A 22,309-nucleotide genomic window follows, 5' to 3' on the forward strand; every position below is an offset into this window, starting at 1 on the left:
TTTCGAGGAAACCAAGGCTTAAAACTGTTAATTCCATCATAGGGTATGACTGGAGAAGCAGGATTGTGTACCCATAAATTTATTTTTAAGCAATTAGAGAGGAATTTTGAATTAAAGTGAATTAAATTTATTACTTTACATATACCTGTTTGTTAAAGTGATAAGGAATAGTCCTAAAGAGATTTTTAGGGATGACATTTTTATAGACTTACTCTGCAGTTTTTCAGCAGCTGGATGTGGCACCTGTTTGCCTTTCTTTGTGTACATAAGGCTAATATTTCCTGTTGATACATTGTTACAGGTGCTGTCTAGTAAACATTTCAAGCCTTTGAAACAGCTAGAATGAACATAATATAAATGTGTTTTGGATCCTCAGAAAGAAAAATGTTTCTCATGCTGATATAATGCCTATGCAACAAAATTAGTTTTTTCTGTTTGTCATTAAAGTGGTCACAATTCAGGTTTTGTATGTCTTTCAGAGAAGAATCTAGAAATAGCTTTAGTTTAAGGTGCTAATTTTAGTCAATATAAAATTTATCTTCTGTTAAATTTGCAGAGTTCTAAGTTTTAGTTTTAAGAAAATCAAGCATGTCCAAACTACAGTGCTAACTTGGTAAAAAAAAATAAATCTAAAATCTGAGGCAGTTTATGGAACACTGGCTTTAAAAACCTCCACTTAATGAAAACTACAGAGGATAAAATTCTGATTTTTAAGGTGCCCACCAGCAGCTCTGGTAATAGTTTTAGAATGTAAAGTTTTCACCTGTTCAGCAGTTTTTTTGATCAAAAAAACAAATTTGAATGTTTTAGATAATTTTTGTGAATCTCCTTTTTTGATAATAATATGGCATTGTAATACTTCTATATTAACTAGTCAGGCAAATTTCCCAGTCCAGTGAAACTTAAGTCGGGTCTTGTCCAATTCTTTCACCTTTACACTCCAGGAATGTTGCTTCTCTTGTTTTAATGCAGTCCTTCTGGAAAAGATGGCAGGTTTTTGTGCACATATGCAAACTAATTTTAGGTGACTATGCAGCAGTAATGGCTGGGGATTTTTGTTTGGTTGTTTCAGGAAAAAATAGTTTAAACAATTATTCTGGTAGCAGTACTGTTTTCAAATTACGACTTTTGCTTCTGTTCATCTTCCTGCTGGATTATAAGGCTGTAGCAGATACTGTACAGGAGAAAGCAATCAGTACTGGAGAGCAGGTTGCCTGTAGTCCATGGAATACTGTTGGAAACTGGCACCAAGGGCTGACAATATTAAAAAATATTTTCATTGGAAACAAGTGATATAGGGTGTGCAAGCACATGTTAAGGTACAAAACGTCCAAACCCAAATTCTTCCAGTTGGAAAATTACTAATTTCAAGGCTATAGACCTGCATGTATTAGAGCTGTTGCTTTTACTTCAACAGGGGACTTAAAAAGGTGTTTAATGTGATGTGTTATTTCTATAAAAGCAGTTCACAGAACATTACCGCAGAGAATATCAATGTTTGAGTATGCTTATTGGTTGTATTTCAGTTTTTGTATGTATTGAAGAATTGTACTCTGATTATGTAGTATTGCATTCTTAACTGTTAAGTGACAACACAACCATGCCAAGGCGCTATAGTCTTTTGATCTGAATAGAAACAGAAAAATACACAATGTGCAATCTGTTTCAAGTGACGATAAATATGTATGAAAGTGTAATGAAAATTCAGTACTTCATTATGTATATTATGAGCTGGGAGGCATGTCCTCTGAGCGGGGGCCAAGTACTTTGGGCTTGGCTAGTTCTGAGAAAAGGAGGCTGAGGGGTGGCCTCATCGCTCTTTACAGCTTCCTGAGGAGGGGCACTGGAGAGGGAGGTGCTGATTTCTTCTTCCTGGTATCCAGTGATAGGATATGTGGGAATGGTTCAAAGTTACGCCAGGGAGGGTTTGGACTGGATGTTAGAAAGCATTTATTTGCTGAGAGGGTGGCCGGGCACTGGAACAGGCTTCCAAGAGAGGTGGTTAGTTTCTCAAGCCTGTCGATGTTTAAGAGGCATTTATTTAGATAATGCCCTTAATAACATGCTCTAACTTTTGGTCAGCTAGTTGGACTGCACAATAGTTGTAGGTCCCTCCCAAGCGAAATATTCTGTTCAATTCTGTGAACGCTCTGGGGAAGAGATGCAGCTGTGGATGAAGGCACTGAATAAATGTGAGCTGAAATGGATGATAAATATTTGCTCTAAGTTGTAGACTTTTCAAAAAAATAACTGCTGTAGACATACTTGCTGTTGCACATGTTCTTTTGGGCACACTGAATGAAGCTGGGAGAAATCTGTAAGAAGATGAGGATGTTTAGAGGTGCTTCATCTATTGTTACTTACCCAGAATAAGTACCTGCTTTCTGGGAAAATCTCATGATTAATCCTTGCTGAGGTTGGGGTCCACATTCCCCTGGTACTGTTTGGGGCTTTTCATTATGTCCGGGGGATCTCTCTGTCAAGAACTGCCCTCTGAGCCTGGCTGTAGAGGATTACTGTTAGTCTGTAAAGGCTATTTTTCAAGTACTGGGAATTGCTCAGGGATTGCCCTTGTGCCTTCATTGAGCACAGTGTATTCTTAAAGATTATGGTATGTAGGTGCCTCCTACAAATGAAGAATGGGGCTCCTGAATTCTCTGTCCCCACATTTACATGTGGTATCTTCTGTAATGCTGAGGAAAGCTTAAAGCTTTGGAAGTTTCAATGGATAAATGGGGTTTCTTCTGGCTTTAAGTCATCATCTAAAGGGAGCAGTAACATCAGGGCAATGTGATTCTGCAGTATATGATTATATAAACTAGTTCCCTTTTGATTTCAGGCTCTATGGTAAAGCATTAGGAAAAGTGTGAAGGGGGCAGAATGTATTTAATTTTTTATTTTTCAGACACATTCATTCTGAGGTGGGCTGACTCCCTTTTAGAAATGGGTTGTGGAGTCCCACAGTTAGTGGTTGGTCCCTGAGAGTCTGGTGAGTTTCAGTCTGTTATTACAGAATTTGTACTGATCATCACTGTTTCCAGTATGCTTTGCTGAAGTTTTTATGTATCATTAATGTTACTAATAATGAATTAATGAAATGTGAACCCAACAAATTTAAACATTTTTTTTATTTTTTAAAATGTTTATTTATAAAGCTAAATATAAATAATTTAAAAGTAATTTGCCAATTGACAAACTCATTAGAACTTACAGGACCACTCATGTTAGAAAGGCACAGGATATGGACTGTTTCTGTTTAACAGACTGTGGAGGTATGGAAAAGCATTAGTAGGATCATGTCATCATTGTGTGTGTGCAGATCCTGTTCTGAAAAATAACTTAAGGGACTTAAGTCTTTCTAATAGTCTTTGTTTTCTAAGTTTTCATTCCTTTTCCACATTCGATTTGCAATTACTGTCTGAGTAGTAGTAAGAAAATGGAAAGGATGTAATCAGTGAGTTGCAGGAGCTTGTGGCCAGTGACAGTCCTGTTTAAAAAAAAATAATTTGTAGAAAAAAACTTCCTGTGCCTTACTTCTAGAGGAATTGCAGACTGACTTTAGAGAGAAGTGTTTGGTAAGACAGTGGTGGCTTTAGAAAGTATCTTCAGTAGTAAAAGCTTACTATTTTTTAAGTCAAAATCTGTAAGTGATAATTAATGTACAGTTCCTTATTAATAAAGAAAAAGGCAAAACAGACTACATGCATTTCTGATCTGTTAGCACAAACCACTGATTTTTATTTGATGTCCATCTGAAGCTTTCTAGAAGTGTTGCAGCTTGTATGTTTTTTACTAAAAATGTTTATAATGTCCTTCTTAAGGGATGAGGGTAGGGCAGATCAGAATTCCTTGGGGGGATAGTGATGGGGGTCCGGAATCTTATCACCTCAACATCGGTGGTCCGTTCAGTCCAACTTGTTGGTGGACAAATAATTTTGTGTGAAATGAGCTGGGGAGCTAGCCAGGTCATACACACCTATGATTTCCATTTGTGTTAAGATCAAACTGCTGCTTTATCAGTAGCTGTAAGATAAATGTAAAACTTCAGGTTCAATGTTCTTTATCTTTGGGTGATTTTTTTTGCTTTTTTCTTTTTTTAGGGGGTTATTTAGGGTATTCATTTCTTTATGGCCAGGATGTCAGAGCTGGGTACACGTTTAATTGGATGGAAATGATAATAGCGGCTGGGAATAAGACTTTGTATTTTTGATGTCTTTTTGTGTGTATTTTTGGTTAAGAATTCAAGCCACACCTAATGTAGGACTTAAAATACAAAAGCAACTGAAACTGCTAACAAAAGGAAGATGGTGGTGTTTGGTGTTTTTTTGTAATTATTTTTTTTTGTAAGATAAAGATTGTGTGTCTGCAGACATCTTGAGACATGAGGGAAGAAATACATTGCGTGGTTTTCTCTGACCAGAGAAAACTGAGGACAATTGATGCCCCTTTGAAATGTGTCTTATTCCTTAAGCAGCAGCAGACTTCAGTTTTGGTTAGTGGTAGCTGCTTTCTTAAGCCGGTTGTGAAAAGTTTACATAATCCCCTAAACCATTTAAATGCTGAGTGAAACAGGTTGGTTAACCTAGCTCTGAAAGTAGTTTATTGTTTAAAATAAATGAACAGACCCCTTTCATCTGAGAAGCAGGAACTAACAATCCATTGCAGCAACTCATTAAAAAATTTGAACTCAATATACAAAGTATGAAGGGATTCTCTGTAACAATGTGTTACAAGCCTTAAAAACATAATTTCATAAGCAAATTTTTATCTTCCTCCCTGGGGATTATATTAAAATGAAATAATTCAAGATAAAACCAGTCTTTGTTGCAGTGGTACATTGCTTAGACTTCTGTTTTCTATTGGGGTGTAAAGTTAGTTGGAAAAGAAGCTGTCAGAAAACAATCCTAATCTTCTACATATGGTTTTGCTATAATGGATAAAACCTAGGAATCCATTGACTGAATTCATAGGCCTAATAGGAAAATAAAATGAAACTGTATATGGTAGAAATAGGTAACTATTGACCTAAGCTGGGGGGGATGACATAAAAATAAAATAGAAATAAAATTGAGTGGTTCATCTAACACTTTTGTTTGCATGGCGTGCTCTATTTCTCTACAGCAATTTCCTGTTAGTTTGTGCAAGGGACTGTCAGCGTCTTCAGTTAATTTGTGCTAAGCCAGGCAGCAGATTTTGTTGGGTATTAGGCTGCAGTTAAGCCTGGACACAGGTCGTTGGTCAACAGGTAGTATCACTGCTGCAATTACAACTTTTTTTTCATGTTCTTCTCTTCTGAGAAATTTGTCCAAGGAGCAAACTTCTTTTCTGTTTTTCTTTCTGTGTATTCAGGCTGAATTTGTGAGTGTTATTTTTCTGACTGCTGGCCCCTGCAGTAAGAGGAAGGGACTAAAAGTTTGCTGATCTAATATGCTTCTCATTGTGATGGTATCTGCAACATATGGGCTGTGAAGAACAGTATAACTAATTGAAGTTACTGTTTATTGTGCTTTGCTATCTACTTCCTACAGGTGTTTGTGTCTGATCTCAGTCCATTGAAAGGCACATGAAAGCCATTCCTTGATGTAAGTGTAGCTTATATTTAAAAGACACTGTTACTGAGTGATAAATAAATTTTGTAGGTGTTGAATAGATGAACAGTTCTGATTGTTTGCTATAAGCCATCCCTTGATGTAATAGTTGGTGAATTTTATATTCAGAGTGCCAACTAGATCAGAGAAGTAAGTGGATTTGGATGTTAAGTAAGTATTATCTGTGAGAATTAATGCGTGTGAGAGAATAGGTAGTAAAGTAGTAGATTACACTGAGCTAGGCTGCAGGTAAAGTTTGAAGGTTCAAAATCCCAAACTTCCAGAGGTTTAGAAATGGTTTTGTGATGCTAGGTTGTTGTAGATGAGGGACCAAATGAATCTGAACTTCAAATAGGGCACATGAAAATAGTACCTATTCATTGCTAGTCAATTCTTTTCTCTTCCAGGCTATCAAAAAGGTAGCTTTTTATACAAAGGAAAATAGCACTGGCTGTGCTTTCCTGTTAATATTTCTGAAAAACCTCTGAAACAGTTTGCTCTGAGAGGTTATTTAGTGAATGTGACAATGAGTCCTTAGCACAATTTGCAGTAGTAATGGCAAACTTAGATTAAGGTACAAAACTGAAGTGCTTTGAATATTGATTTAAAGTCCATACTAACTATACTTTTGAAATACTGTGGTGTCTATGTAAACAGGTATAGATGCCCTTTACAAGTAAAGACAAATACTAAATTCCCTCTTAAGCCAGTCCTCTTTGTTTTTTGTTAGAGGTTCTATGGAATGTTTATTTTCACGTTTCAGAGCCAAAGAAGTCAGTTGATGACTAATACGTTGTGCTTGTTCTTTATTGTATTTGCTTTAGTTTTTGCTACAATGTAATTTCTTGCAGGGAATGATAAATAAGAAAGTTGTGAAACATGCTGCCAATGCAAGAGCTTACTTTTAATCAGAAGAATTATTTGGCTGTAAATTAGTTTTGAATAGAGCAAATTGTAAGGAGAAGAATAAGAAAAAAAAAAAGTCTTTCCTTATTTTAATTACAGTTGAAGTCTTCATAGAATAGGAGACACCGATAAGTACATATAAAAAGTAGTTAGGAAAACATTGATTATAGAGTTTGATCTGTTTGAAACCTGTCATCTAGTACCAGGTAAACGTGTTGCATACAGTGCTTTCTGTACATGCTCTAGATTCTGAAGTCCTGTTTTGCTTGTAAGTAAATAATTATACTAAATAACTGCTAAATGTGCTAAATAATTGTAGCTTTATACCATGTCTCTTTTAACTTTCTGAATAAAGTGAATGTACATAAAAGCTATTTGATATTCTGTGTACTGCTGCAAAACTTGGTCTTGTAGTTCTTTACAGTTGAATTTTTCCTTGTTTGCCAGAACACAGTGCTAGAATTGATTTCATTTATCTTGAGGTGGGCTTGAAAGAAAGATTGGAATGGCATTACTTTGATTTTTTTTAGTATACTTTTATACTAGAATTTCTTTTCATATGCTTTAATTTTATACATTTATAAAATACGTAGGTATTAAGTGAATACCTACATTTTCACTTAAATATCTTTTATTTATTGCAAAACACAAGACAGTGATTTTTTTATTTTTAGCTTTTAATTTCTGAAGAGACCTACAGTCAACTCCTTTGCACTAGGCTTACTCTTTTTTCAAAACTTAAAACACTTTCCTATGTTACAGTTCTTGAGTTTAGTGTGTGTGTATAGAGAGAAATAAACTGGAAATCCTGTCTCTGAGGATTGGAATTTAGTGTAGTTTTAGATGGAAAACAAAATATTTTAGCATACACTTGCCAGTTAAGCTTTTAAAAGGACTTTCCATGGAGTGCAACTTCTGAAATAATGCAGTGCTTCTAAAAGGTTTCCATGTGATACACATGCCACAGTTGACCTGCTTTTAGTTTACAAGCTGCAGGAGTGAAATTAACAGCATCTTGGCCTGATCAAGTATAGAATGAAGTAAAGTTGTACTTAGTTTGCTGGCTTTCAGTGAGGTCTTGTGACCTGTGATATGTTCTGCTGGTGGGCTCTCCAGTTTTTCTCATGTTTCTTTCTGTTACATGGGAAACTTTATAAACAGTTTACTTTTTTTTTTTTTTTACGGGCAAGTTTTTGCACACTTGATTAGCACTAATGTATAGTAACATTGTAAAATGACTGTGGAAAGAGTCTCAGAGGTTGAATTTAAAACCATTTTTGTTTAAAAGTTACAGTTTCCTTAAAAATGTTTCATAAAGAAATTTAATACTAATTACAATATGATGAATGATAAAATGAAATATTGGTACTCCAGAATCAGATTAATTTTATTATTGGAAGATAGAAAATAGTATTTGCTTTAGGGTTTTTGTGAATACTTTTTTTCTAGTTAATGAATGCTTACAAAAATGTGTGCTACAGCTATCTATCAGTATTGAAGGTATTTGAGATTTGGTGGAGTTATCCTTATAATTGCGTGCATGATCTGCCTTTAATGTTTATGAAGAGGCCTGACCTACCCTTTGTTGGAGTTGAAAGAGCAATACTGCTGTGTGCACAGCTGAGCAAAGTTATGAGTTGCTTTTTGGTTTTGTTTTGTTGTTTTTTGGGTTTTGTTGTTTTGTTTTGTTGTTGTTGTTGTTGTTGTTTTTTTTTTTACATTGTAGCAAGCAAAAAATACATAATATAAATCCTTAATATTTCCAGTGCACAGTTTTAAAAGTAAACCACCTTTTTCATGCATTTGAATGGGGCCAAGGTAATACTGTTAGAAAGTGAACTTAAAAGGTTTCAAAATGTTTTTACAAGGGTAAAGATACTGACCTGCTGGATTGCCTTGATGTATTCCAGTGTGTGTTTAAGAAGGATTTAGGAAGCTAATTGATCCAGTTATTGTGATATGAACTGTATTAAAGACACGTAGTAAAATAGATGCATGTCAGGGCTCAGTGAAGAACACTTAGCAAGAATGCTCAAAAATAGTGACTTGAATTCTTTTTATATTACTGGTGGTCTGCATGGTATATGTAGACAACACACTTGGAAATGAAGTGATTATCTTTCTAATATACCTGAATCATTTCTCTTTAAAAAAAAAAAGAAAAAAAGAAAAAGGCTAACAAAGTTGTTGCAAAACAGACACATTTTTTGTGTCAACATCAAATGGTTGACTTCAGGTAGCAGCTATGCTTAAATTGTTCAGATTTCCTCATAGTGTAACATACACTGTCATCTGATTACAGTGTCTAGTTTAGGAGTCTAGAAAATAAATAAGTTTTTATTTTAAAAATAAAAGATTATTCAATTGTATCTCAACATTGGATCACATGGAAAATTGCACACATCTATTTAACCTGGTTTAACTATAAATGACTATGGAGCATCTGGAATTAGTAAAACCAGTGAAGGATAAACACTGGCAGTATCTTTGTTACAGGAGGGGCTACTGTGTAGTTTTTGTTTTATTAATGCAATCCTGGTTCCTCCAGTAGATTTGAGTTATAGAACCACACGCTAAATAAAAAAGTGAGGGAAGGGTGAAGGAAGACCAGTAGTTTGTAGAGTTGAATTTAGTTATAGTCTTCTGGCAACTGCACCTCCTGTTCAGTATCCTGGTGACAGCCAGCCAGGCTGATTTCTGAGCTGCTCTCATTAAATGCACTAGGCTTGAATTCCTTTAAATTATTTTGGCATTTTTGATTTAAAAAAAGATTTTCTTTGTTCTTATTTTGTGAAATGTTTTATATAACAGTTTTTTGTGTAAGTTGTGCACTCAGCAATAGTTGTCCTGGGAAAATAGTGGTTTGATTATAGAAAAAGCCTAACGTATTATGCATAAATGAAGGAAAAAACTTGTGATTTTTCTGTTAATATTATTTTTAGCAATCTGATATTATAGAAAATGACTGGATTACCTGAAGTTGTCCACTCACATAAAATTTTTTCTTAAATTTTCTACAGAAAATTATGGCAATTACCTGAAACTTTTAATTGTTAAATGCATTGGTTTTTTTGTTATTATTGTGTAAGCATAGCGTATTAATCATTATTCTTCAAATATTCAAGCTTTTTCTTGCTGACTTTAGTCAAGCAGAACTTGGCTTCATTGGGAATTCTGCTGACTAAAGACTATGTAATTGCCCAGCAATTTATGTCGTTAAAAGATACCACTCCACATAGTTTATGCTTTTGAACCTGAATGTTCTGCTTTTTTTCTCAGTGTTGCCAGAAGGGATCACTTCTGCATAGTAATTTATGGATAAATTTCAGTAGTTCTCTTTAAACAGTGCCGGTTTCAAAAGCTGTTAGTTCTGTGAATATGTAAGATCCTTGTTAACTTAAATAATTTCATGAATTCTCAAGTATATTATATACAAGTTCACTATATACATATATAAATAAATAAATGTATGCTACAGTTTGTTATTATTTTGTTCTTGTATATGTGTTCTACATGCATGGTAGTTTTATACTTTAGGATTAGCATCTGTTGCATACGCATTTATTTCCAGTTTAACAAAGGGCAGAAAGAACAGTTAGTTTCCATTATATTGGGAAAATGCAGAGTGTGACCAATTCAAAATGCTCCTCATGAGCAGAGGTGTGTCAGCATGTATTTCCTGTACTTCATAAACTTTGTGCATCCAGTTTATTCTTTGTCGCAGCTGTGAGGCAGCGTATGTTTTATGAATTACCTGGTTTCTCTGTGTGCATGCTAGTGGAATACGGGGGTGGATATCCTTACTCCTGTAATACCACGTTGCCATCAATGCCATCATTGCTGTGAAGAGAAGTACCGTAGAAGGCAGAGGCACTGTGAAGGTGATCAGTGTCTGCTTAATGGCACAGCAGAACATAAGGAGCAGGGGTGTTTCTATTTCTGGAAGGATCTGCTTGCTAAGCATTATATGTATGTAATTATATGATGATATTTTATCTGCTAATAGAATTGAGGAGGAGTTGTGCAGATAGTTGAAAAGAAAATCGTTGGATTTGTGCTTGCAGGTCATGCCTGGCATGCTCCCTGCCTAGGCTAGCTGGGCAAGGAGACAAAATTGTATGGATTATAGGATGGGTGGAGGATCTGGCTGGTATTTTGTTCTCTGTTTATTTGGGGGCAGGGGGAGTTTACCTCCTCTTGAATGACAAATAATTTTTGCTTAATTGTTAACTGGTGAGTAATGTTCTTGATATCAGTGCCCTTATCATGTATAGGGTGCTTGAATTACTTCAATGTCCTGTTAACTTCCTGGATATGGGACCTCTTAGAAAATGTGGTCTTCTGTGTGAAATGGGCGTGTTAGTGCCTACCCAGCTCTGTGAAAAGCTTTGGGACTAGAGAAGAGTATTCCAGAAATGCATAGTTGGTATAAAAAAATCAACTTGGAGAAAGAAATTAAGTAAAAGCATTGTATTCTGACTGAAAAAGACTTTGGTGTTGAGCCCTAGTCCCGTTTTCATTCTGGCCTGATCTGTGATCTCTGCTTCAGCTTCCTTGTTGTATTACAAAGGCATCACTGGCAAAAAACCTTTTCCTGATCTGTGATCTCTGCTTCAGCTTCCTTGTCGTATTACAAAGGCATCACTGGCAATCAACCTTTTCTTTGAGAAGTAAATATATTTTTCTTGGTTGCAACGGAGAACATACAATTATGATAATATCCCATTGTTCAAAGGTCACATGATGTAAGAGTTGTGCTACATGCTTATGAGTAGACCAAAATGAAGTAAAAAGGAAAGATAACATATGCACAGACATTCTGGCAGCAATGTTTTCTGTTGGAAGGCAAATCAGCATTTTTATTTTACTTGTTTAAGGGTTGGGTTAGACAATGTGAAACCTTTCCGGTTTGCTTCAGAAGAGTCATATGAAAATGAACTTAAAATCTCATGTTGAGTTGCTTCTCTGTGAATTGAACCTTCTCTTTAGGAGAGTATGAAAAATCGAATTCACCTGCTTGATGTGTAAACGAAAAGTCATCAAGTCTTCTTTTCAAGTATTAGTAAAGGGAGAAAAAAGTGCAATGATTATGCATTCTTTCTGTGTGGGAGGACTAATGCCTGGTCTTTTCTGCTTCAAACAGTATATCCAGAGCTTGTAAAACAAAGGATTAATTTTTTTTTAAATGACCAGTCATGTTTTATTTCAGTCTTTGGATTAAACATTCATAGTATCTGAATTTGCAGTAGGTGGTTAGGGGCGGGGCAGGGGGGGGAAGAATATTATTACAGTTAAAGTGTTTTGGTTCAAGACTAGCAGCTGAGGCATGTAAAATCACTAAGTTGAAAATCTTGAGCCATTATTCTTATTCTTTTTGATAATGTCATGTAATGTCAGAGAAATAGGTTAGTATCTTTTTCTTGCCTCAAATTAGTACAATGTCCCTATGAGAAGAACCGTACTTCCAGGGCTTGAAGGAAGCAGAGGGGATAAGTGTTATTAATTGGAATAGTGAGGTTTTCTATCTGAGACATACAGTAATAATAAAGGAATACTATTTATTTTTATTGAGTATAATTGGTATCACATCCTGGTTTGCATAATAGAGTTACCATGTGCTAGTGATTTATTTTTTTTTTCATGTATCCATGGTCACCTTTCAGCTTTTCTAATATAAAGATAGAATCATATTCTGTAAGCTTTTGATATTTTGTGGGTTTTGCAAACTGTCTACGCAAGTCAAAGGTAAACGTTATCTCTTTCATAAATATTTAACATCTGTTTTACTGGGCATCCTTTATATTTGGACCTTTACTATTTCTCTGTTTTAGACCTTTACTATTTTACTTTATTTTTAAATAAGGGAAAAAGCCTCATTTTAACTACATTTCACGATCACCTACTTAATTCTTAAGCTTTTTTTTTTTTTTTTTAATGTGAAAGTTTCTTTTTCCAGTGCAATTAGTGTTGGTATTTAGAATCAGTGACTCACTCAGCACCAAATTTTCCTAGGCATAGCATCATGCAAAAAATCTAGTATTATCCAATTTCTTCGTTGTTGGGTTTTTTTTAATATTTTTTTTTTTCTTATAAAGCATATATTCCTTCTTAGTATGCAAGGACTTGAACACTCTTATATTGTCTTTATTGGCATACATTTGTACAAGTTACCACACATCCTTATGAACATGTATTCAGAAATATGTTTTTGTTTGAGATGTTATATTAAATTGTGTTGCTATGATGCTCTGTTACTAAGACTATGTCAAGCCTTCTCTGTGACAAAGTTCCCTTGAGGCAGAACTGGGTGGTTTTTGCTCCTTGAAGGCTTTTCCCTTCATGGTACAGACACCTCTTTCTAAGTCCTAGTAAAACAGATCAGTGTGATTTGCAAGTAAAAAGAAGTGTTTGCATTTAGGAACACTGGATATTAACAGAAAAGAATGGAGAAGCAGAAGTATTTCAGTTGTTAGAGTTCTTGAAGCTTAACATTTTAAGTGGAAATGCATTTGAAATACCTATGACCCTTCTATTTTACTTTTAAACCTTCCATTTCTTATCAAACATGGACTATAGAAGAAAGACCACTGTTTGTCCTAACATTCCCAAACCCTTAACAGTGGATGCTTCTGTACCATTAAATTCTTTGCTTCTAAGTAAAAAGATTGTGTTATATGAATATGCACTTTACAAAAATTAAGTACAGTTGGAGTGTCCAGTTGCATGAACTGTCTGGAACTGATACCCAGCTTTCCTCTTGAGAGAAAAGCACTAAATAGCAGAACATTGTATGTATCAAGGCCAAGAGGAAGGTGCAGACTGAGGCTACTAAACCTGGCTCAAAAAGCCATTCATTCACCATTCATTCATTATGAAACGTTAGACTTTTTTCTTTTTGAAAAAAATAATTGCTGTTTGTAGATGTCCTGCCATATTCACAGACAGATCGTGCAATTTAATAATTTTTACGGGCAGTTTTGAACAAATCAGTTAATTGAAAACATTTCCTATTACTTCTAGAGAAGAAACATCCCCACGCGATTTTTTCTTGTAAAGATTTTTTTTTTCTTAATGCTGAAAGTTCGTGTCAGCCTTCTTCAAGAAACACCTCTGAGTTCAGAGATATATGTAAGACCTTTTTTCTTTGAACTCACAATGAAAATATTTTTTAGGTTTTTGCTACTTTTGTCCCTTCTACAACAGTGAAGATTTCTAGAGGTGCTCTTTCTCTTCCATGCTGATCTCTTGAAGTTGGTTCATTTGTCATTAGCAAACCCAGTCCTAAAATAATCCTCGACAGATTGGTAGTTATTAGTACAGTTCAACTGGAGAACAATCTTGAATATGGATTCACCTTTTTTTACTGCCTCTGCTACTATGATTCTGAAGTTCTTTGGTTGTTGGTTGGTTGTTGTTTTTTTTTTTTACTATACTACTCTGGATAAAACTGCGTGCAAAACAAAAAAGACCATGCATGGAAGGGACATGTGGAGGTTTTCTAGTCCAAACCTCTGCTTAAAGATCTGGTTGGAGCAGATGGATCAGAGCCCTGTCCAGTTGAGTTCTGAATATCTTCAGGGATGAAAACCGCACCATGTCTGTGGGAGCTTGTTCCAATATCTGGTCAGAATTTTCACTATTCTGACTTCTGTCCTGTGGATCTTGTCTTAATCTCCCTGTGCAACTCTGAGAACAGCCTGCCTCTATCTTTTAGAGGACTGTTTATAGTAGAAGTAGTATACTTTAAGTATGAGAATTTTTAGCCTACTGTGGTCACTTTTGCTCAGGCATGTGCAGGACCATTGGTGTCTGATCTTTGTGACCTAGTTTGTAGATAACTAATCATACTGTTCTTAACTCTTTTTGTAGAATACAAACTAATTTCCAGGGTTTCTGATTAGCATTAAATTGAATCACGGTTACAGAGATTGTTGATCTGCACTTGATGTTGATTAATTACAGGTACATTGTATTGCCTAGCTATGTGTAACAAAGTTTTAATTCCAGTTTAATTCATGCTACGTTCTGGGTTTTTTTGAGGGGCAGATGGGGAGAAGGCTTGGTGAGGGGAGAGGTTTTTCCTTCAGAAAGCACACGTGTTGATTGTATCAGCTTTGGCAGACTTCTCGCAGAAGTTCAGGTACACGTTGTAGAAGTGCGTGGCTTTTGAAGTAAAAATGTATTTGTGATAGAGAAAGCTTATAGAGGGACATTACAGAAATTTGAAAGTTTAACTGCATGATTCTTTATTTTCATAGTAAAACCAAACCTAGTCTTTGCATGTTCTGGTCCCAAGAAACCAATTATGGTGAAGGCTGGAGACCTCAGAAGAATTTTCTATAAAAACTTGAGTTACTGAAGCTGTTAGAATTAACTCTTGAAAAAGTTTCTGTAGATTCTGGAGGCAAAGAAAGAAGCTGAATAATATTGTAATATACTTTAGATGATAAGGTTTTATTTGAACTCATCTTTGACTTTCAAGAGTGAAAAAAGTTGGTATTTTCTAAGTGGGAAATTCTTGAAGTTGGGAGAAGCTGACAAAGAATCACGGGCAAAAATATAAAAAAGATCCTCAATTAAGAAATACATGTGTAATTATAGATGTATATATATACACACATAGATATGTATATATGTAAAATATAATTACTCATGTCAATAGGTAACCCTCTGGAATTAATTCCATATTTGTCTTATTAGAGGTAATAGGGTTTTGGTTTTTTTTTGGTGTGGGGTTTTATTTGGTGTTTTTTTTTTTTTCCCCCGACCATAGAAAGATTTCAGTGATAAAGACATTTGGAAGGCAAAGTATATAGACCTTTTCTGTCTAGAGCCTTTCAATTGAAAATATGTGCTAAAAGTACCACTGTGATACTTGCAAAGTCTTTTCTTCTGAATGATGCTATCCTCTGAGTACTTAACGGTTACACATGGAATCCCCATGTGGTTCATGGGTTGTGGTCTGGTAGAGAGACAAAACTGGTACATGCATGTGGTAGATCTCTATCTCAGGAAATACTCTAAAGTCAACCTCAGCGATTATTTCTGAATCACAAGCAGAGTAGTATTTTAGACGTTGGCCTAGGCTTCACACCATTTTACTGATCTAGGAGAAAGCACGTCTCTCCTGATACATATTATTCCTTTCCTGTATATAAATGCTCACCATGTATTTGGTGATTTTACATGTACGTAGAACAGTGAGTGAAAGGTAGGCAGTATCTATCTAATATTAAGCCCTTTTTTCCCCCCACTAGTAATTTCTTTTGCATACAGTCTATATTCATATGTTGTCACTCACAGAATACTATTCTAAATTACTTCAGTGTATCATACCTTTTACAAATACTTTTCTTAATAGCTCTTCAGGGATCAGATTTCACAGAACATCGTTTTGCTGGTTTTCTGATGTTACTTTCTTCTAGGATATAATAGGAATTGCCAGTTCTTGAATGCATTTTCCATGTGAGGCTGTGGTGGGGTTTTTCCCACTCCTTTGTCTTAAACGAATTTGAAAACCAGTACCTGCCTTCTCTGTGGGAGCTATCAGAGCCCTTATTCTGCTTGTAGGTAAACATGGAACCTGCACTTTCTTTTTTGTGAAGCTGTGTCTGATCTACAGAAGTGAAATGGACTTGGAATTTGCACGTTATTTATTTATTTATTATTGCTTTTTCCTTTTTTAAGCACTGTTTAAAAAAAACCCAAACTGTATGCTGAGGAAAAGGACCTACAAGTTCTACAACACAATCTTTGTGGAATTGATTTTTGCAGATTATCTTAATACCTATTTTTGTGGAATTTCAGGGATTTTTTTTTTTCTCATGTCAGTTCAGTACCTTTCAGATGATAATATGATCCATATGATGGAGAACATTGGCATTTTTGTGTTGCCTAACTTTCACTATCTAATGATAGGGGTAGGGAGTACAGCCCTTGAACAACTTTGTATGGGGTGGTATTGCCTGATTGGAAGATAAAAGGGCAGTTGAGTAAAGAAGTGAAATAACTTGTTTCAATCTAAGCTTTGCGTCTTAGATGTTGCAGGTTCTTAGTTCCGTCATCTAACCATCTTGTTTTAACAGTTGGCATGTACAGACAGACATAAGTTTGTATGCCTACAGGGATTTAGATGCTCTGCTTCAAGAAAAAAAAATGTAACCTTTCTTTTTTCTGATATAGTATAAAATCAACGTTTACATCTCTTAATATAGAGATGTGGATGCTGTATACTTTTGGCAACAGTTGATTGGTTCAAGTATTAAATTATACTTTCCATATTAGTTAATTTTCTAATTTTTCTTAAAACTTTGAAATTGTGTTTGTCTTTCATTTTGGTTAAAAAGGCCCACCCCCACCCACCCCCCGAACAACCCAAACCAAAAGTTGAGACCATACACCCCACCCCCTTTCTAAAAGTAGAAAACTTAAAACTGAATTTCCAGGTTTATTAGGGCATTTCATTCTCGGAAATTATAAAAAGCTTGTATTTCTATTTCTTCTTAAAAGATCTTCCTAATGCTTACCTTTGGTTCTACCCAGAATTCTCACAGATACCTCATTAAAAAATAATAGCTTATCCAATTAATAAGCACTCCACTTGAAGTAGCATATTTCTTAATAGCCGAAGAATTTAAAGTATCTCTGAGTAAATTTTGTTTCTTCAAAGATTTTTTTTCTTTTTAAGACCATGTTTGTTGTAATTACTAATGCAGTCTAATTTTCCAAATTGAGAGACAGTCCTAAATTTCCCTCTGGCCTCATGTCCTCATGGTCTTGTGATATTAGCCTTTGCTCAATTACATACTTTCCTTGTTAGATACAGATGATAAATGCTGAAAACTTAATGCGGAATTTAAGAGCTGTTAAGAGTTTTCCTGTTAAAAAACAATACAGAATACCAGATTACTCTTTTTTTTCCTTACACACACACACACCCTTTCTGTAACAAGAGTGTGAACTCCATTCATTAAATAACAAAGCACTAACTGAATGTTAACTACATGGATCATGGTATCTTTGTAGGAAATTTTTGCATTCAATTTTATTGTATAGTCAGATGCTTTAATAATAAAAAGAAGTCCGCGGAAGCTTTTCATTGCAAACAAGATATTGCCATGAGGCAAATTACAGAATTGGAAGTAAGAAATGGAAAATTCAATCCTTTCAGTATTTTATTTTTATTTGAAGGATTGAGAATTACTGCATCATATTGTTTCATTCTTTTTGAAGAAAAAAACCCCAGAAAAATCACCTACATTTCAGTATCTCATTACAGCTGCTATTTTTAGAAATTGATACATGACAGATATGCTAGAAGAATTTAGCCTTACTGCTACAAAGGGAAGTTAAATTCCTCAATGTAAAAAAAGAATTAAAACAAAATAAATATTGGCCAGTAGCTATTGTTTAATTTTTGTTTTGACAGTGATCTTTGGTAATGTTTATATAGTTGTTTGTGCCACCAGATTCCATAATAAATGAAAAGTATTCCTCTGATCATGGTCTAAGTGTTATCAAACAGCTTACTTTTAATGCTGAGATCTCAAGCAGGAGTGAAGAGAGAAATCTAAGTTTTTGGTTTGAGTTTTTTAGAAAATTTTACAGCTGCTCTAAATTTATTTTATTTGCCATGATGCTATACGTTCATAGTCTGGTCCTGGGCTCTGTACCCTTTGGGATATGTGTATTGTGTAATCAAGCATTTCTAATTCATGACTTAGTAGGTACTCTAAGTTGTTAAGATGCCACATGCTTATCCTGCGGCTGTAATTGGTATAGATCAGGAGAAAAATCTGTATTGGCTGCATAGAAAGAAGACATTTTATTCCTGTTTTAAAATTGCTAAAAGGTGCTTGGAGGCTTGGCTGAAGATCCATGAGGAAAAGTCCATGTGAGCTGGCTAGAACTTTGTGATACAGATTTATCATCTGTTCTGCTCTTTATCACAGAGGTATTGCCAGTATATATGCTTTCAAAATGACTACTATTTTTTTTTAATACATCTCATACTAATCTTGGATAGGCTTTTTGGAGCCTGCAGTTTCAGCCAAAGATTTATTCTTCAAATAATGCAGTCTATGTTATGTCTGCTAAGAAACAGTTAATTGAACATGTTGAATGAGTAATTTATTAAGCATAAACTTGCATATAAAACTGATAGGTTGTCATAGGTAGGGGTTAAACCACCAACTGTCTTTGCCAGAAATACAAATGCAGCATCCCCACCCTCAGCCAGCTCCACACATGCTGTTCTGACAAAACAAATGGCGATATGCTCTAGAAGTTGTGCCTTTAAGATGTGCAAAATTCTGCAAGTTAGTTACATACTGAAAATTAGAGGCCAAGTAATATAGCATCCAGTTGAATGTACCTGGCAAATTAGTTGTCTTTACAGATACATACAAAGATAAATTGATCATAAAATTTATATTTGGTTTATCAAGTAATAGATCAGGTCGGGATAAATTTGAATTCTCACTAACCAGAGGTAAACATTTAAGTGAATGAAGAATCCTTCTTAATCCACTGTTTGATGTTTTTACCACTTTTTCCTTTTGGAGATGAAGAATACCAGGATTTCTGGTGGGCTTACAACATTCCTTCTCCTCCTAACCGTTGGAACGGGGAAGAGGGGCTTTGTTCCAAGCTTATTTTTTTGTTTTATTCCTTGTGAATGGCTCTTGATCTTTCTGCATATAAAAAGATTTTGTAATGTGTGTTAGGGAACTGCATTTCACAAAGTTCTCATGGCCTATGTAAAGCTGATGGTCAGGCTTTGGTGACTGCATTTTGTATAGGAAAGCTTGCTACTCTCTTGGATAGGCAGAGCTATCTGTGTGTGGATACATTGGCCATCCGTTATCAGTCCCGGAGAAGGCAGTCTTGGGCAACCTGATCTGAAAGCAGTGCTGACCTTGCTTTTGAGCAGGACCTTGGACTGGATGGCCTGCTTGTCTTAATTCTGGCCTAAATTATTGTAGGATTTGATGAATACAAATTGTTGATAAAATCTGCTGAAAATGCAGGAGCTTACATATTTTGTAATCCATGAAAAGTTTCCTTCTTTTCACAGGAGTGTGACTGGAGAGCTTCTGAAGCCTTTTAGGGCATGACTCTCTCGAACTGTAATGTTTTGGGAATGGCCTGGATGGATGACCTACTGTGTCTTTTCCAACCATAATTTCTATGAATCTGTAATTTTGAGGTTGACTTCTTGTTGCCCAACTTTACAGTTACTTAATTCCAGTATCAGGCATATTTTAAGACACCACATTTAGTCATGGCAAGACTGTGTGGGCTGTTTCGTCTTTTTGTGTTGTTTTTTAAATCCTTCTGAAGATTGTCAGCACTTAATGTATTCTTTCCTATTCCGGTGCCACAAATAATGTTCCTAGCCTGTGAGGAAAGAGAAGTCTTATTGCCCATTTTGGAATAGATGATTGATTTAAAAAAGCTGCTCCCAAAACTGTTGAGTTATATGTGAGGTGTTAGGCTAATTCTGCTGTTTATTTATACCAGAAGTGCATTTCCATCACCAGAATAAGGGGTAGAATTGAAAAATTGTGTATTTGGTCATATTTTCAGTATTGTTATCAGTTAAGTTTATAACGTATTATTCAAACATTTTTTAGAGCTAAATGGCATGTGTACTTTTGAGGGCTATGAAAGACTTGTAGCTAAAAATAGGCTTGATTCTTCATTTCTTTCTAAAGGGTTCTTGAAACACTGGTGTGGCCCTGTTCCCTTCTCCTTGCTGAAAATCACCCTTTTTATGCAAGAAGAGATATCTTTTTGGAAAGACATCTTCTAGGAAGAGCTCTTTCACAAACACTCTTTGAAGAGAGCACCTCACCCTTTGAGTTTTTGAAGTGGATGCTTTCTGTCCTAATTTGCTGCCTGCTTACTTATGATAAATGCAAAGTTTGCTAGTTTCTGATATTTTTATAATTTATTTTTTTTTTTGCCTACAGCAAACAAAGCATGTAAACAAATCAGGATTTCCTTTCTGGTGGACTAGAAATTTAGCTTTGCCTCTGAAAACAGAGGCATGTATGAATGTATATTATACATATACAAATAGCAAACAGTCTTTCCTAGGTGGCTGAGAATCACTTAGCCTAGAATTCCTGTGGGTTCTCCAAAGAACTGGAAACTGGAGGATTGGCAGTTAGGCATGAAAACACCATTGATACTACTGGGACTTGCTTGGAGTCTGTTTCTCTTTTTTTCCATTTAAATGATGTGTGGAATAATTCATAGATCAATCATGCTGTTACAGCCATGAAATGTCTGTGTTAAAATTTGTGGAGTAAGGTAATCTTAGGTCAAAATAGTATTGTGATCATTACCAGATTACGAAAACTGTATATGAAATGTGGCAACAAAGATGGTAGATTCAATAAGATGTTTCTCCATTTATTTTTTTTTTCTTCTGCACTACATCCTTTTTCTCTATCAAAAGTTACTTCTGTTTTATGTATACATAGGTTCTTACAAATTTCTTGTTGGGGTTTATGTTGCATCCTCGCTAGTGTTTAACACAGTTTTGCCTATAGAGGTTTCTGTCCTTTACTCCCTTATAAGTAGTTAATCACATCTTAGCATGCTATTTTTCATATTTGATAGGTATTTTTGTTTGCCTTTTAATTTTTTTTTTAAATAAGACTCTCCCATTTTAGCGTGTCTTTCCAAAATGGCTTTAATTCCTGTTGCACTCCTCTGAACTTGTTCTAGTTTGTCTTTTTGAAACAGTGCTGACTATGGAGTGCACTTTCTCCATCCAAGACAATCAGTTCTGAGACAATGGGAATAATGTCTCTTGCTTTTCGGGAGAAAATCTGGTGGGCTCTTTCGAAGTAATTATTTTGAAGTAACTTGGGTAGAGCCTGTAGGACCTGTTGATATGATACATAGTGTATTCATAAAACACCAGTTTGCCTTTCTAAAGCCTCTCTTTCTCCAGCTGACTGCTCTGATTGCTACTTGAATGCTGCATTTTGCAGTACCTATATAAATCACCTATATAAATCAGTCTGGTTTGGGTGGCGTTTAATAATAGGTAGCATGAATACATTGACATTCCCAGTTTGTGCATTGCTGACTGCTTCAGCAGTGGTGTTCTATCTATACAACTTCCATTGCTTTCATTTCTGTGTGTGTTATATTTTTGAGTTAATATATTAAAGCTCTGATTGTTAATGGAATGCATGAATGTTTGACTGGTTAAGGTTAGCATTGATGGAAAAAATACCCAGCTACCTTCTTTCTCTCTTAAAGAATAAATCAGCACAAAACGTAACAAACACAAAACCATTAAAACTCCTTGCAGTCCCTAAAAAGATACTTACTACTTATAGCACATGTGTATACTGGATAATATACTTTAACCAAATCTGTCTGCTTACACTGTGACCGTGGTGATTTAAACTATTTGAATTGGAGTCTTTCTTGGTAGTGATTTTCAGCAGTGGATATAAACGGAAAGTGTCCCCTTCTGACATTCTAGTACTTTAATTTGAAGATTTCCTCCAAACCCTTTGAATTCTTCTGTTTCTGAGCGTGTGCTTGCACAGTAATAAAAGTTTCTCCAGCCTATAGTCTATTTTGACTGAAGTCAATTCACTTTACAAATATTTTGACATTCTATAAAGACCCTAAAGGTTCTTTGGCTCATCATTCGCATATCAGAATTATATATATATATTTTTAAATAGGTAATATGCCATTCTTTGAACACCCGTGTATATCTTGAGTTACTTTCATTAGCTGAGTAACTTAGCCTGCATTTTTGTAAAAAGAACAGCAGTTTAACT

General features: G+C 35.2%; 1 protein-coding gene across 6 annotated transcripts in view; it reads left to right on the forward strand.

Moving 5' to 3' along the window:
• Positions 1 to 22,309, forward strand: part of CCDC91 (coiled-coil domain containing 91) — a 150,016-nt gene that overhangs the window by 3,476 nt on the left and 124,231 nt on the right. The window contains exon 1 of one of the 6 annotated variants that reach the window (XM_055808664.1): positions 5,098 to 5,582. The exons of the other annotated variants lie outside the window; for them this stretch is intronic. The gene's annotated coding sequence lies outside the window, so the exon portion shown is untranslated. Of the gene's footprint in view, positions 1 to 5,097; positions 5,583 to 22,309 lie in introns of those variants that run through there. 6 annotated transcript variants of the gene reach the window in all.

This window comes from Falco peregrinus, chromosome 6 (genome assembly GCF_023634155.1).
Source record: "Falco peregrinus isolate bFalPer1 chromosome 6, bFalPer1.pri, whole genome shotgun sequence".
Taxonomy (NCBI): Eukaryota; Metazoa; Chordata; class Aves; order Falconiformes; family Falconidae; genus Falco; species Falco peregrinus.